Consider the following 16,191-nt stretch of genomic DNA (forward strand, 5'->3'; position numbering starts at 1 on the left):
CTTCTATTAGTCTCACTCTACGCTGATGACACCATTCTTTATGTTTGGGAGCCTCATGCTAACCTGGAGCCACTTATTAGGGAAATATTCAGATTTGGACAACATTCTGGCCTAGGCTTCAACTGGCGCAAGTCAGTTATCTTCTCCTTAACCTCAAGCACGCTGCAGCGGGAATGCGAATTTCCCTTCGAATGGTGCACTGACTCCATGAAGTATTTGTTCATACATATCCATTTGGACACAGCTCATATCCTGTGCCTCAATTACGGATGAGCAGTTAGTGCCTTTGAGACTCAGATAGAGAGATGGCTACGCTTACCGTTATCCATCGCAGGTAGAGTAGCACTAGTCAAAATGGTCGTGCTCCCCAAATTTTTATACCTTTTTAATAACATCCCCATACCCCTTCCAAATAGTTTCTTTTTAACATTACGCTCACATCTTACCAGATTGGTCTGGGGGGGCAGACAACCCTGTGTGTGTTGGCAAGTACTGACCCTACCGTATGAAAGAGGGGGGTTCAGTGTGGCCGACCTCCAACAATACTATTGAGTGGTCAAGTGCAGCTACGCATTCGCTTGGTTCCACCCAGACGCTAGGATCCCATTTCTCCGCCCCCAGGCTGACTTTGTACTGCCCGAGAAGTTGTCGACAGTGTTGCCCAAGAGCATACCTAGAGACCCCATAGACATACAGACGGTCTCCACCACCAGTTGGGCCTGGGAGAACCGGAGGCGGATCACGGGCATCTCCACACTATATTCTTCATCTATACCCCTCCCTAATGCCCTCTGGTTACCCATCACAGGAGAGAGACTGGTGCAGCGCACATTGACCAAATTTGACATCACTAAAGCAGGGGACTTGTTCCCTAATGGACATGTCTTCTCTGTGGCGGACGAGGAACACTTCCACAACGCCACATTCATGGATTACTTCATCATGGGACGAATCCCTTCGGCGCTGAGGGCATCCTTGCCTGGTTTACCCATTGAGCTGGATTCTTTTACCCCGCTCTTGATAATCATCGAGAATCAGGGAGGCAAACACCTAGTATCTAAACTATACAAGGCATGCTCAGATATCATGCCGGTCACTGACGATAAGGTCCGTAAAGACTGGGAAGACGACGATCCCATCACAGACGATCAATGGTTCAAATGTTGTATGGTAACAAAAGAAGTCTCTTTAAACAGCCAACACAAACTACTCCATTTAAAATTTTTACGCAGAATGTACGTTACCTCGGCCAAATACCACAGGCTTGACCCGCCCAGACCGGACAATTGTCGCAAATGCAATGCCCCACACGCTGACTTCGCCCACCTCACATGGTTATGTCCCAAAATACAGTCATATTGGAAGGCTGTACCTGAGACACTGGGAGACATGACTGAATTGACCCTTATCCCCATGCCTGAGATTGCATTATTAGGCTATGTGGTAAACTTCCCCAAAGGACTCCGGAGGTTTGTCTCCCTTAGGTTGCTGCTGGCCAAAAGAGAGATAGGACTGCATTGGGGCCATAAAACAGTTACCACATTACAAAGTTGGCTAAACAGCCTAGCATTCTGCAACACAAACAGCGAAGTATACTCTACCACATTGCCACGCACCTCACGTCCTAAAGACATCTGGGGGCCTTTCAGGGCTTACACGGGGGCTAAACTCGGAACTACTGGCTCCCAACTCGAACAAGGTATAGTCCCGACCGGAGTGGGCTGACCGGCCAGGGCACCACAGTTACCTGTTTCCAAATGTCCCTATGTGAGCTACTATGGTTGTTCTCTTTGATTATGTGCGTTTTATTGGACTTGCCTTTTTGTGGGAGGGTGAAGGCTGGGCTGTGCGCGGCGAAGGCAGTCCAATTGATGGCGGGGGCATCCCATCAGGACTGTATTTACAACCGGTAATTGTATTTCTTCTTTCGCCTCCGATTATGGACACATTGGCTTTCTATGGTCAGCATCATTGCGTGATCCAGATAATGTAACAATGACAGTGAGTTTTCATGTTTGCATCGCTGTAACGCACTAAAATGGTAAATAGAGGTTTTTTTAAAAACACTCACAATACACATTTTCGGATCCTAATTTCTCAAAATGACTGCGTGGATATACACCAAACTAAGCAATTGCCCTCCTTTTAGTAAAATACTTGTTTCATGCCAAGTTTGCTTCAAAATATTTCAGCATTTTTCTCTGTAGTAGAGAACAAAAATGCCTACTGCAGTTAAAGTGGAAAATATAGCTTTTTTGACCCATTTTATTCCTTCCTTCAGACAGATTTGCATGAAACGTGCCATGCAAAACTGAAAACGGATGGACGTTTTTGGGGAATTTTTATACAGATTTGTCAAACGGCACAAAAGCTATAAGCAAAACAACAACAAAAAGAATGGAAACTCTGACCTGACCATCACTAAATAACCATGTAATTTATGCCATGTCAGTAAAAATAAATGTGGCCCAATAACACATGTTCTTTGGAGCAACTGTACTAATAAAAGCACATTTGTGCATTTATTACTACAATACAGCGGGCAATGCCCATTGGGCTGAAAGGTTTTCTGCCCCTCTCCCATTGTGTGCGGAAGCCCGGGCTGCAACTGTGTGGGTGCCAATCCCACGGAAAGCTTGGGCTAAGTACAGCTCAGAAGTGCCAGAATAAACATTCTGAGAGAGACACCTTTAGTTGCTTCTGTTGCTGGAGGGGTCAAGGGCCACAGGTGATATACAGCATCCCAGGATAAAACCCCCATTATGGTGGTTCCAACTGTGCAATCCAACACGTTTGCCATTCACTATTGGTTCAAAGCAGAGGCAATGTTTGCCGATCAATACTGGCATACAAGGGAGCATCTGCACTTGAAAGGCACTGGGTGCTTCCAAACAAAGAGGGGAGAGGATGTTGTCTTACAGCTAGAATGCCGACTTTGGAGCTTGGAAACCAAGGTTCAAGCCTCGAGGTCCACACCACATCCTGTGATTCTGGGCAAATCACATCATCTCCCTGTGCCTACCAAAAAAAATAATGTCTTTGTGTAAGGTAACTGGTACAAATGTAAAGAGCTCCAATACCTTTGGGTCGACTTCGCGTTATATAAATCTGCAAAAAAAAAAAACAGGGCAGAAACCACAACTTGCCTGGATTGGTAAGTGCATTTATTTAGTGCGAACTACCCATGTGAGGGTTAATACGCTCTATGTAAGTACAAAAAAGGAATGGAGTCTTTTTTCTTTTTAGATCTCGCCTGCGAACGCAGCGCGAAGCGCTGCTGTCTGCCAGCGAGATCTATTGTTGCTGACTTGCCTCGGAAGGGGGACAGGAGATGGGCACGCGCAGGCTCTTGGCGGATTTGAGTTGGTGTACGCGCACGTGCACACACGCGATGTGCACATCTCCTGTCCCGCTTCCGATAACATGCCAGCCCCGTTGAAGGCTCCGCGTGGGCTATTGTTGGTGCAAAGTGTACTTTTGCAATTCTGAGCAACAATAGCCCACACGGAGCCCCCCCAGCCCTTCTTTACTCACCGGGCTGCTCTTCTGGGGGGGTCTCCTCCTCGCAGCTGCAGCACTTCTGTTGCGGGGCTTCCCTGCACTCCTGGGAGCCCCGCGCTGCTGTGGTCATCCTCGGCCGCCGCATTCTTCACCCGGGCCCCCTCCTGGGACCCGGGGCTTCTCTTAACTCCGGCCGCCACCGCGGGGCTCTCCCTTCAACATGGGAGCCCCGCGTTAGCACGGCACGCCGGTTTCTGTTTTTGCCGGAGCAGGCCCCGCCCACGTCCCGGGCAAGGGCGCCTGACTTCCGGCTTGAAGACTAGTTAACATTTTGCGACAGAGCAAGTCAGCATCCCCCAAAGTGGGTGGACAGGAATGTCATTCGCCCATGATTGGCTGTTACAGAGATGTTCCTGTAACCTACAGGTCATAGGTCATGACAACTGCAGCGCTGACTCTGCCTTTCATTCGTCCAAGGAAGATAATGTGTTCGATACTAACACCCCTTGTTCACAGTACTGGAAAGCTGTGAGCATGTGATACAAAGTACCATGAGAAAATGTATTGTTATTATTGTTAGTTTTATTATTAATATTATCATTTCAACAAGAACTTAATGAGAACATAACACAATCCAGACTATCTCTGAGCTAAACAATTTAAGGACACTAAACTTGCTTTTTTTAAACTATCTAAGAGAAAAAGCCCAGTGATGGACTTGTGAACTGACTTCTAGGCTCATCCAGAGGAGAGAGCCAAGCAGTTCAGTGAATCCCTTCTCAGAAACTCATCCATAGAACATTAATGGCCAACAGCAGCTCCGTGGGTGAGGAGGGCCCGCCACAGATATTTAGAGCAGCAGCTGCAGTTCCTTGAAGGTGGGTGAACGTTTGGCAGCACTGTGGCTCTCACACGAACTAATAACAATAAAGTGGTGTTTTAATAGTGCTTTCTCAAACTACAGTCAATAACAGGCGTCAAGCAGATCAGAATCAAGGCGTGTTAACCTTCTGCGCTATCTTGCTGCGATTGAAACCTGGGGTCTGTAGATTATACACATAGCTCTGCAGCAGGCGCATTGACTATCTCAGCTATCGTGGCGGAATTCAAGCAAAGAGCCTGTAAGTCATCCACAAATGCCTGTAGAAGGCGCGTCAAATTTCCGGGCTAGTACGCTGGGGTTTAAACCCGTGACAGGCAAGCTGCACGTGAATCTGTGCAGGAGGCGCATTCACCCACTGAGCTAGCGTCCACTGTGGCCAGTTCAGCTCTGTACCGCGTGCGGGATAGGATTGGACAGCTGCAGGTGGGGGTGCTCGGTCTGTGCGGTGTCGAACATTATCCTAGCGTGCCCTGGCCTAGGAATGGAGTCCACGTCTGTCATCGCGCGCGCACAACTTAACATGTTCTAAAAGCGCTGACCCCGGGGGCGATGGGTGCACAGGGCATGTTTACAAGGTCATTTCAAGAGCTATTCTGTCGCGCCGATATCGCAGGCTCAGCATCGGCTCAGCTAGAACAAGCGCCTAGAATCCAAACTTTCACAGTGTGCTCTCTACTGAATGTATCAACGGCCCCCTGCCCGACCAACCCCCGTTAGATCATGCACACCCGACCTTCAGTAAAAGGCTTCCCTCCCACCGGTTCTTATTCCTGTCTTCCCGTAGCTCTACAGGCACCCTACCCTACGTCAGACGTAAGTTGCTTGCACAGTTCAGTGTTTTTTCTGTTAATTGTAGGACTTGTAGTCCTCCGTGCACAAGGGGAAAACAATAACAAAGTCTCAGGATACAAATTTTCATCTCTTCTACTTTTCAGAAAACGCCTAAATGCCTATCTTTTTTACTTTAACTCACTCCCTTTCCTTTAAACTAACCCGTCTTTCAGCTATAGCGCCTAGATACCTTCGAGTGGTTTGTCGTGCTTTGCAAATTCTCAATATAACATAACAATGGCTTATGACGCACAATACTGGCTGAGCTTTGAGCAGTTAGGGCTTATAGGCGGTTCAATTGACAATTCTGTACCACATACGAGTGCCTAATCATGTCAGACTATTGATGTAGGCGCCCTGGGTTATATACGTGACCACACTGTGTGCTCATGGACGAGTACCCCAATCTCCCCGAGCATGAAATGGCAACTGTCAACACAGGGAGTGCTGAGAACCGTGCTAAAACGCGTGGTTAGGCGCTATATACATAGATTAACATTTAAGCAAAGGCGCACTTGACCGCATTGTGTGCTCCTGGACGAATCACCTAATCTGCCTGAATGTACTGAACATCAGTTCTCAACTGTCAAACAAGCATTTGCAATGCAATAGGTCTCGCATTTACGCGCGTTTGAGCTATTGGCATTGTAAATGACAATGCCTTTTATTTATGTTGTGGTTTTTTAAATATAAATAAAAGGCATTGTCATTTACAATTACAATAGCTTAAACTCTCACAAATGCGAGACCTATTGCATTGCAAATGCTTGTTTAAATGGTGTTGTTGTGATTCAGTGATCATCCAGCAGCCCAGATTTTTCGGCCTACAGCATCTTGCTTGGTTCTAAAAATCACAAGTACTAACTAAACAAGCACTGCTAAGCAAATAGGTCTCACCCATGTGAACTAATGCCTTTGTAAACATGTTTAGCCCCATTGTCCAGCAGCACATCTGCTCTACAGCATGGCTAAAAGTTTTTTTTTTTTTTAAGTACCATGACGCAACCAGAGCGGGCCACATCGAATCACTTTTTTCAAAATTGTTTCAGGAGGGCAAGTGACTAGCAGTGGGCAAGCCACTGAAAGCTACAGCCAAAATCGAGCTTGATGGCTGGCTCAACTCAGGGTCCTGTTGGAGCCTCGAGCCCACAACCAGCCGAGCTTTCATTTGGCTTCTGCCTGCCTGCCTGCCCCCCTTTCTCCACCCAGATGTGGTGTTGAGGCCAGTGCTGCCGACTTTCAATCCGGGGAACCAGGTTCAAGTCTTGGCGTCAGCTAAACATTCTTTAATTCTGGGCAATTACTTAAACTCCCCATGCCGCTAAGCAAGAAAGTGCTCTTGTGTAATGTAACTGGTGCTCACATTAAGCACTCCAATTTGGCCTTTGGGTCGAGTTTATGCTATGTAAAAAGGGAAGATAGTAATTTCCTGGATGATTTGTGCAAAGCGAAACCAGAAAACCTGGATAAAGCGTGGCTTCACCACTTAAATTGTGTGATTTTAGACAGATATTTTAGTTCACCAAAATTCTTTTTTCTTCATAATCGTGGTAGAAAGCAGTTTCAAATATGTGAGTTCAGAATGTCAGTTGTATAAAAATCTCTAATAGACTATAACGAAGCTCTATAAAAATGTGAGTCTTGTACATGGTTTACATGACAATTGTCTTGCCTATTAGTGCAATAATCGTTTATGTTTAAAAAACTATTACTTTTAGTAAGTACTTTTTAGTGCAGTGTTCTAGTATGACATATTAAAGTCTAAGCTTCACATGTTAACCCCTTCGGTGCTCATGACGGAATGGTTCCGTCATGACCCACGGTTGAGCTGTGCTCATGACGGAACCATTCCGTCATGACCACGCCCGCGCAAGATTCCGTCAGCACAGCGGCGGAATCTGCGCAGCATCGAAGGGGTTAAAGAAATATATTTTTGGGAATTTTCAAGTGACTTTATCATATTTTATCTAATGTTTGATAAGTGGTTTACATAGAAAACATTTTCAGGGCTCGGCTCATGCACAGGCTCTGAGATCCAAGCCAGACCTTTGGCTCGGCTCTGGCTCAGCTCTTCCTGCAAATTTATTGACTCGCACACCTTTAAAGTGGCATCTCGGAGAGAAGGAGGACATGCAACGTGGAGTGTGTAGATGCCTCCTGCCACGCACTCCCACCAACAGTAAAAAAAAGTGCGGTGATGTGGTCAGCGGTAGGCACATCCTAGGGTTTTTTTTTAACTATCAGCCAACCTACTTTGCAACTGCACTGCTGTGCAACATGGCTAAAAAACATTGACAAAGAACGTCACGTAGGCAAGAGCTTTTGGCTTTGACAGTGCTTTTTTTCTGGCAGGATAGGAGAGTGGGGAATGGAATCAACTATGCAGGACAAGAGGGTGGAAGAGCAATGCTTGAGGGTGTGGGGATGAAAGTAATGAAGGACGATGGGAGGAAGTGGATAACAATAATGCGGGCAAACAAGAACGTGGGGTGGGGGGCAAGCAATTACACACAGTGGGAGGGGACAAGCAACAACACTGGACGGGAGGGTGGGAGGTGGCAAGTAATAATGCAGGAGGAGAATATAGGAGTGAGAAGCAACTGTGCATTCAAGCACAAATGTTGGCTGGGATGGGGCAAGGAACAATGCCGGGGCAATCGACTGCGAGGCCAAGCAACAATGTGGAGTCGGAGTATGGTACAGGGCAAGCAACAACTTGTGTTAGGAGGGTCAAGCAACAACTCAAAATGAGAGGGGACAAGCAAAAACGCAGAGCAGAATGGAAGAGGGGGAGATGGCCTACAAACACATGCACTATTGTGGAGAGCTGCAACTAAAAGAAAAAAGTAGCTCTGAAAGTGCAAGCTGTGGAAGGACACTAGCAAAGAAGCAGTACTTAGGCCATGCTCCAGGGGAATGACAAACAATTGAAGAGGAAGTGAAGCTCACAAGCACTGACCAAAGAGAAGCAAGGAAATGAGTGACAATAAAGCTAAGTAATGGGTGGGTTTTTAGCCCCCTGTAAGTAAACAAAATGCCTCTCAAGCTACAGTGCATGCACTGCCTAAGGTAAGACCTAAAAATAACAACATGCACAATGATGGCTAAATAGGGGTGGGGCTTGAGTGACATCATCATCAACAATTAATGGGACAGGAACTCATACAAGGTGGTCCAACAGGTAGCAGCCCAATCCTCTGCGAAAATTGTTCTTGGCTGTCTGTCCTCTTTCCTGTAGGAAGGTCAGTTAAAGCCCAAGCATTGATGTTGCCTGTGAGTTTGTGAGGTGGTATTGGCATCAGTATGGTGGCCTCACAATGATGTCATGTCAGGCAGTCCATACACATACAGCTGTGCAGTGCAGCATCGCACTGTGCTCATGTGCCCCATGCTTGCTCTTTTGCTCACTTTGGGTATGGCTGGACATAGACACCACAGCAGGGACATGCGTTGTGCAATTTTCTCCTAAGCATAGCCAAGAGATATCAGGTGCTGACCTCTTCCAGTCCACCTCACAGTAGAGGACCCTTGTGTGCTTCTCCCCCATGGTGTTTGTTGGACAGACATCTAATAGACTGAACAGGGAGAACGGAATGACACTGTGTATGGGTTGCACCTGGCACTGCACCCACCAAACCTTTCTGCAGCAACAGCATGGTGTTCACCAGACCACCCTGCCCTTGTGAGGTCAAGCTCTTGATCACCCTTACCATCTTTGTGAGTGTCAGTTGGTGGTTGGAAAACCTTAAGCTGAAAGGTGATGGGTGAATGATCTAGAACCAATACAGATATACATTTCAAAGCCAAATGTGTACTGGTCGTGCAGTAGCTGGACCTTGTCTCTCACACTGACCCACTTTTGTTGGAGTCCACCCTGCTTTCTACTCCATGTTGCCAACTTCAAATCAGAGAGTGTAGTCATGTGGTTAAATGCACCTGCTTCTGAGATATGGTGCAGGTGTCCCCCCAAAGAGAGGATTTTAAAGCTCAATCTTTGTGTGGACACAAGATTTTAAATTCTCTATATTTTTTTCTTTGTAGTTGCTTTTTTTCTCAGGCCCACTCTTTCCTTCCTTACGCTGGATTTTAGCTTCTGTCGCATTGCCCATAAGTTGTCACCTGAACCTCACCACTTTTCATCCTTCCCTCTGTCCATGTAGACAATCGCTCCACATGCCACTCCATCCTCTCCGGCTCCCTGCCATTCTCCCTCTTCATTTTTGTCTCTCTCCTGCATCCCACCTCTTACATTTAGCCTTTGTCTCATTAGGTCTCGCCTGACCCAGCGCATGCGCTGGTCTGGCGAGACTTATTGAGAGGACTCCAAAAAGTGCTACCAGGCCAGCCTAGAGCCACAGTGCATGTGCGCGGGCGCGCGCGCCGCGCTTTACCGCAATTACTTTCGGTTTCGCGGCCGCACGGCCGCTTTGATGTTTGTTCGGGATCACTTTCACTTTCGCGGCCGCACGGCCGCTTTGCATAGCCAATAGGTCTCGCTTTTGGGACCTTATAAGTATTTAGTTATGCAACTGTTGCATGGCTAAACACTTATAAGGTCCCAAAGGCGAGACCTATTGGCTATGCCAGTGCTTGTTTTATATTAGATATTGTCTTCTTGTTGCAGCCTGATCTTCCCTGCTCTTTCTAAATTTCCTCACTACAAATGTAGACCAAAATGATATACTAAAATGAAATAAAAGCAACGAGCATCAAGAAGACGTTCATAACAAAGCGTACTTAGAGAGGAAGAGGCTGTACTGTTGAGAGAGAATTAGAAAAACATGGAGTCTACGAGACCAGATGTGCAACTGAGGCGCAAAGCACTTTGTGCCCAAACTATTGCAGCTCACAGTACCAATCAGAGGGTAAGGCACCTGTTTTATTAATGAGAGGAAGTCAAAACTGAAATTGGTTGTTCCTCTGGTTATAGAGTGAGCACTTAAAAGGCATAAACTGCCTCCTGCAAGGATGGAAACGAGTTCCTGTGCACATAGAGACAGTGGGACTCTGACACAAACAGACCTCATCGTCTTGTAGAGCTGAGCTCCTTTAGAGATTGATCAGCTTTCCAGCACAGATGCAACCAGGTCCCTGCACACATAGTGCTAAACACCTATGCAAGTACAGCAGAGGCTGTGCACGCACAGGTACTTTATTTCACTGAGCCGACAGACCGAGCTGGGCTCTTCTAAGAATGAAGCTGAGCTCCATTGCAAACAGAGCTGAGCCCAGGAACAGACACAGATCGAGGTGAGCAAATTCCCAGGTAGAGTAAAGCTAAATCCGCATTCTTTCCTATGAAAGCTGAAGTTCTGTGAGGACTGAGAAACTGGGACCAGCTAATATTCTGTGGGAGTGTCACACGCCTCTCACCCAAGTTAGTCGTGCACATGGATTGTTTCCAAAAAGGAGTGAGGAGAAGAAGGTGGGAGAGAAAATGACAGTGAAGGTATTTAGAGACGAGATTGAAGAGACAAGGTAGATAGCAGCGGAAGAGAAGCGAGTGTGTGTGAGAATATAAAGAGAAAGGTGAGGGAGGAGGAAGTAATGAGAGGAGAGTGTGATTGAGATGGGAAAGAATAGCAATTAGGTGTGAATGAGGAGAGCAGGGCAACATTTCTAAGTCTCCCGTTATAGCACATGTTACCCATTTCTTTTTCTCCCTTCCTAACCATAAGTTTGACGGCCACCTTGTCAGTGAGTGATGTTGGTGCTGGCAGTGGACATTGCAGGTACCGATCTACAAAAAAATATTTTGGTCACCAGCACATATGTTGTTTTTTTGCACTTCCTGGGAGTAAAGTTATTGCACACATGACAGTCACTTGCCATCATGACAGTCACTTGCCATCATGACAGTCAGTTGCCATCTATGTTTTAGAATTGTGCAAGATTGTCTAGTGACTAGTCCATTTTGAAATTCTGTTTTCCATCAAATGTAAACCCCTGACATATTGAAAGAGTTCGTTTCATCTATTCACCTCCCTGGGCTTGGTGGGAGCAGGCAGACCGTAATACGAGTGATAGCGGAGTAAAGCATAACGTCTGCGAGAGGAATTCAACTTCAAGGTTACAATAGGAGGGATTTCCTACAGGAGCCTTAGTTAGTGCATGGCTTGGTAGCACCGTACCTCATGGTGCCCGCAGTGGACAGACTCTGCGCACTTTTCTATACTGCCAGCTATGCCTTCCATATTCCTGTGAGAGAGCACAAGACTTCTGTCCAGATGCAGGAGCATCAGCTGCCCACTGGCTGAGGGTGCAGGTGTTGAGTTTGTACAGTGTGAACAGGTATCCAGCTTATTATTCTCTGTGGATACCCCTTGAGCTGTTGATGAGCCCCCCTCATTTTGTGACAGCCAGGTCAAAGCTCTCCATGATTTTCTTATCCCAGTTTATTCTTCACACCTTAATGGGGTTCATATAAGTCTAGCTATCAATGTCTGTGGGAGCACTTTCCTGAGGTCACTGTGAGATTCCCCCCCCCCACACCTCTTCTTGTTCCCTGGAGCATTTGCTCATTACGCAGTTTGGGCTACTTTTGGTGAGAAAGGACACATTTCCAGTAACCCTTCAGCTGTTTCTTGTCTCTGTGTCAGACATGCACAGGACTGGCTTGGTACCAACCAGCTTGCAGACATCCGATGCTCGTAGTTCTGGTGGGCACTCTGTGGGCTCCTGCAGTGCTCAGTGTCTGCCCTAGTACTGGCTGCGAGGATGCCCTGGCCTCCACTGTGTGAAATGACAGCTCGCCACCAGTGCGTGAGGTCCTAGCCCCCTCCGAATTCGGGTCTAGTTGCGCCCCTGCTACAATCAAAAGGTCAAATACCAGTCTATTGATCACCACGGTACAATCAAACGGACATGAGAAAAATACTGCTTACTGCCTCACATATTGCATGTTACAATGGCTTTGGACAGGTAAACAATCCTCCTAAAGTCAGGAGCAGTGCTTGAAATTGAAAAATAGAAGTGCAGGTACTCTAACAGAGTTCCTGCTCGTTTCCGAGAAGTGCCGGTATTCTTCCCCAATTAAAAGTATTACATTTCTCTTGAGAAGTGCCGGTACTCTCTCTCTCAAAATGAAATAATGCTGGTACTCAGTACCGGACAGTATCGGCCCATAATGAAAGCACTGGTCAGGAGACCTTTGTGAGTTTACGGCCCTACACAAATATAAGCTCTTGCATTCAAGTTGTGTTAAATGCCTTTTCTCTCATAAAATGTGAACAAAACGTTGTGGCGTAAACCATAACTGCAGTTGTGCAGAGCGCAATATGTTATTACTTTCCGATCATCATCTTTACTTTAAGTCTTCCTCCATACAGTCCTAAAGAAGTGAGGTGCGCCCCGGCCATGTGTTTCTCTGCTTCGTAAGCGAGGCGAAATGAACTTGTTGGGAGTGTTTCACTGTAGCACGGCCAGGGCTGGGGACTTTGGAGATGGGTACCAGGTTCGAACCGCAGCTCAACATCCTGTGATTCTGGTCAAATCCCTTAATCTCCCCGTGCCTTCCAAAAATGAATGTGTCCTTGTGTAATGTAACTGGTGCTCATGTAAAGCAGTTCCGGTCGAGCTCGCGCTAAATAAAACTGCAATAACAAAAAATGCACCTGTATATAAAATGCCCCTGCAGCCCCAGGCTACGATTGTATGTAATGCATAAAAATCCAAGATAAACAAATTGTTCTATTTGCCATCAAACGACTGGCATCTGTTTCTGCCTCTCAGAGTCCTGTGTGAGTTTTAAACGGTGTTTTACCGTACACTAATCGCAGCGCCTTCCTGCCGGTCTAATCCGCGCCGCTGGCGCTTTGTGATCCTCTGTAAACGCAGCGAGCGCACGCGACCCGCGTTATAAATATCGCTGTTCTCAAGCTGTCCCGTGGCATCCAGTGTGAGCCAGCTCAGCAGGTACTGGTCGTCTGAAAAAGACTGTCCTGCACTTACAAAAAAAACCCCCACAAAACTAGAAGTACCAACATGCACTGGGGGAGGGGGGCGACCAGTACGACATACATCACTCACACCCGTATAGGTTAACGTAAGAGCTCCGAAATATCGATTCTGACCCAAATTTAGGAGCCAGATACAGAAGGTCAGTCACTCACCTGTCCTGGTTCTGTCCCTCCCGGGCACCTCCTGGCTCCTGTGTGGCTGGGAAGGCTGCGGATTGTTCACCTGCCGACGAGAACCGGTCCTGGGAGAAGTCACTTCCCTCATCACAGCCCCACCTGCCTCCCTCCTCCCAGAAGTTCATACTCGCAGTTACCGATGTCCTTGACAAGCGGAGCGGAGCGCGGGTGGAGCCGGAGGCACCTGTGTTTGGAATTAAAAAGAGCTGCAGGTGAGCATTCGGCCTCGTCACCTTGGGCTCTTCAAGGGCGAGGAAAGGGACAGAAGGGCCGCAGCTGAGGCCCTCGGACGGGCTGGACTGGCCTAAAGTGACCCAGGAGCTCGGGGAAGAGTCATGCAGAAGTCAGGCCAGAGCCCCCCAAGTCACAGATCACCCTAGTACCAGACAACAGCCCCAGAGAGGCTGGACTGGCCTAAAGTGACCCAGGAGCTCGGGGAAGAGTCATGCAGAAGTCAGGCCAGAGCCCCCCAAGACACAGATCACCCTAGTACCAGACAACAGCCCCAGAGAGGCTGGACTGGCCTAAAGTGACCCAGGAGCTCGGGGAAGAGTCAGGCAGAAGTCAGGCCAGAGCACCCCAAGAGACAGATCACCCTAGTACCAGACCAGCCCCAGAGAGGCTGGACTGGCCTAACGTGGATCAGGATCGGGGAAAGGGTCCGACAGGAGTCGGTCCAGAGCCCCCGAGAAAGACAACACCCTGATACCAGATAACAGCTCCAGAGAGCCTGGACTGGCCTAAAGTGGCCCAGGAGCAGAGTAAAGTGTCGGACAGGAGTCAGGCCAAAGCCCCAAGAGACAGATCAGCCTAGTACCACACAACAGCCCCAGAGAGGCTGGACTGGCCCAAAGTGACCCAAGAGCGGGGAAAGAGTCACACAGGACACAGGCCAGAGCTCCCCAAGAGACAAATCACCCTGGTACCAGATAACAGCCCCAGAGAGGCTGGACTGGCCTGAAGTGGCCCAGAAGCGGGGGAAAGTGTCGGACAGGAGTCAGGCCAAAGCCCCAATAGACAGATCAGCCTTGTACCACACAACAGCCCCAGAGAGGCTGGACTGGCCCAAAGTGACCCAAGAGTGGGGAAAGAGTCAGACAGGACACAGGCCAGAGCCCCCCCAAGAGACACAACACCCTCGTCCCAGACAACAGCTTCAGAGAGGTTGGAATGCCCTTATAGGGCCCAGGAGCTCGAGGCGAGACAGGCAGAAGTCAGGCCAGAACCCACCAAGAGACAGAATACCAGAACACCAGGCAATCGTTTTGGAGAGATTGGTAGAGTAGGGGCACAGTCAGTAACACAAGAGGCCAAAAGCTCAGATGGGAATGAGAAGAGGTAATCAGTTGTCAGGCCAGAACCTCTAATAGGCCAGTAGGGCTCGGTGCAGGGTCGGTCGCATGCTGGGCGGGAACCCCTTGCGAGAGAATCAGATAGAGCAGCAGAAACTCAGCCCAATGTCAGAAAAGAGCGTGTGCGCGGCCAGTGAGCGCAGGGATCAACTGTGACAAGAACCCCTGAAGCACGAGTCAGTTCCGTGTCTTAATCCAAACCATTGTAAGCTGCTAGGGCTGGGGCAGAGTCAAGCTAGCGGCTCTGAAAGGCCTACAGGGTTGAATCCGAGTGAGCAACATGCCAGGGAAGAGCCTGTAACTGGGTGGTCACATGCTAAGACAAAGCATTTTAAAGGACACTAGGGCTGAGGAAAGTAGACACCATGTGACACTTCAGAGCTTTAAGTGAGAAGTTAAGAGTGGGGGGTCCCTGAGGTCAAGAATCATAACTAGGAATCCTTTCCAAGAAGGGAGGCCTAGGTACTTCAGGGTGTGCCTTAAAACATGTGAATGAGCATCCCGTGTTTCAGAAAGTGTACCACATCACCGGTATATGAGTGCCTCGTAGTGAGATCTCTGTTAATGTACCCAGACATACTGAACAACAATGAATACACATGCTTAATACAGCTAGACCTATTGGTTTTGTCAATGCACATTAGCAGTGATCTGAATAATTATACATGAAAAGGTTTCAAGTAAAACAAAATGAAACTATGAATTCTTAGCATGTTCAAAACCAGGTATAGGAAGCACAGGGAACTTACCGCACCTATCCCAGTCAATAGAGGAGCAAGGCAGGGCTGTGTGCTCGACCCTACTCTGTTTTGTATATACATTAATGCATTGGTTGGTGTACTGAGTGGGATGAAAGATATAGACGCTCTAAAGTTAGCTCATATAAAAGTGCTGGCAATGATGTTTGCTGATGACACTCTCTTGCTCTCCAAAACACAGATGGGCATCCAGAGAATCCTTGATGGTTTTGACACGTTTTGCAGAAGCAGGGGGTTGGAGATCAATATACAGAAGACGAAATACATGGTCTTCAACCCCGCTTGCTCGACCCGTCCCAATCCACACATGAACGGTATCCAACTTGAGATGATACCCGTTTTTGGCTATTTACGTCTCACTTTAACAGAAAAAATGGATTGAGGGCCACTAATAGATAAATCAAGTCTCAAGCTAGCCCAGACAACAGGAGGGCTGGCCAAGTTATATAGAAACTCATTTCACAAGCCCTTAGCACCAGTTATAGAGATCTATAAAACCCAACAAAGGGGTGCTGCTATGTATGGGGCTGAACTCTGGGGACACTGTCTTCCAAAAACCATCATTAAGTCTGAGAATAATTTCTTTAGACAGTTACTCGGCCTTCCAGCGAGCTCCCTACTCGCTCCACTGCGTCTGGACCTAGGGGTGAGACCAATTGTAGAGGAAATTGGTTGTAGACCCTTAACACTCTGGCGGCGACTATGGGCGACCCCTGAATTGGCCGAATATA

The 16,191-nt window shown here is 47.7% G+C and overlaps 1 protein-coding gene across 2 annotated transcripts in view; it reads right to left on the reverse strand.

Moving 5' to 3' along the window:
• LOC146868141 (chloride channel protein ClC-Kb-like) overlaps positions 1 to 13,448 on the reverse strand; it is a 204,960-nt gene extending 191,512 nt beyond the window's left edge. The window contains exon 1 of one of the 2 annotated variants that reach the window (XM_085609015.1): positions 13,327 to 13,448. The gene's annotated coding sequence lies outside the window, so the exon portion shown is untranslated. The remainder of the gene's footprint in view (positions 1 to 13,326) is intronic. The other variant, XM_085609014.1, reaches the window with a different exon arrangement.
• Positions 13,449 to 16,191: the final 2,743 nt, after the last annotated feature.

Source organism: Triturus cristatus, chromosome 1_2 (genome assembly GCF_964204655.1).
Source record: "Triturus cristatus chromosome 1_2, aTriCri1.1, whole genome shotgun sequence".
NCBI classification, from domain to species: domain Eukaryota; kingdom Metazoa; phylum Chordata; class Amphibia; order Caudata; family Salamandridae; genus Triturus; species Triturus cristatus.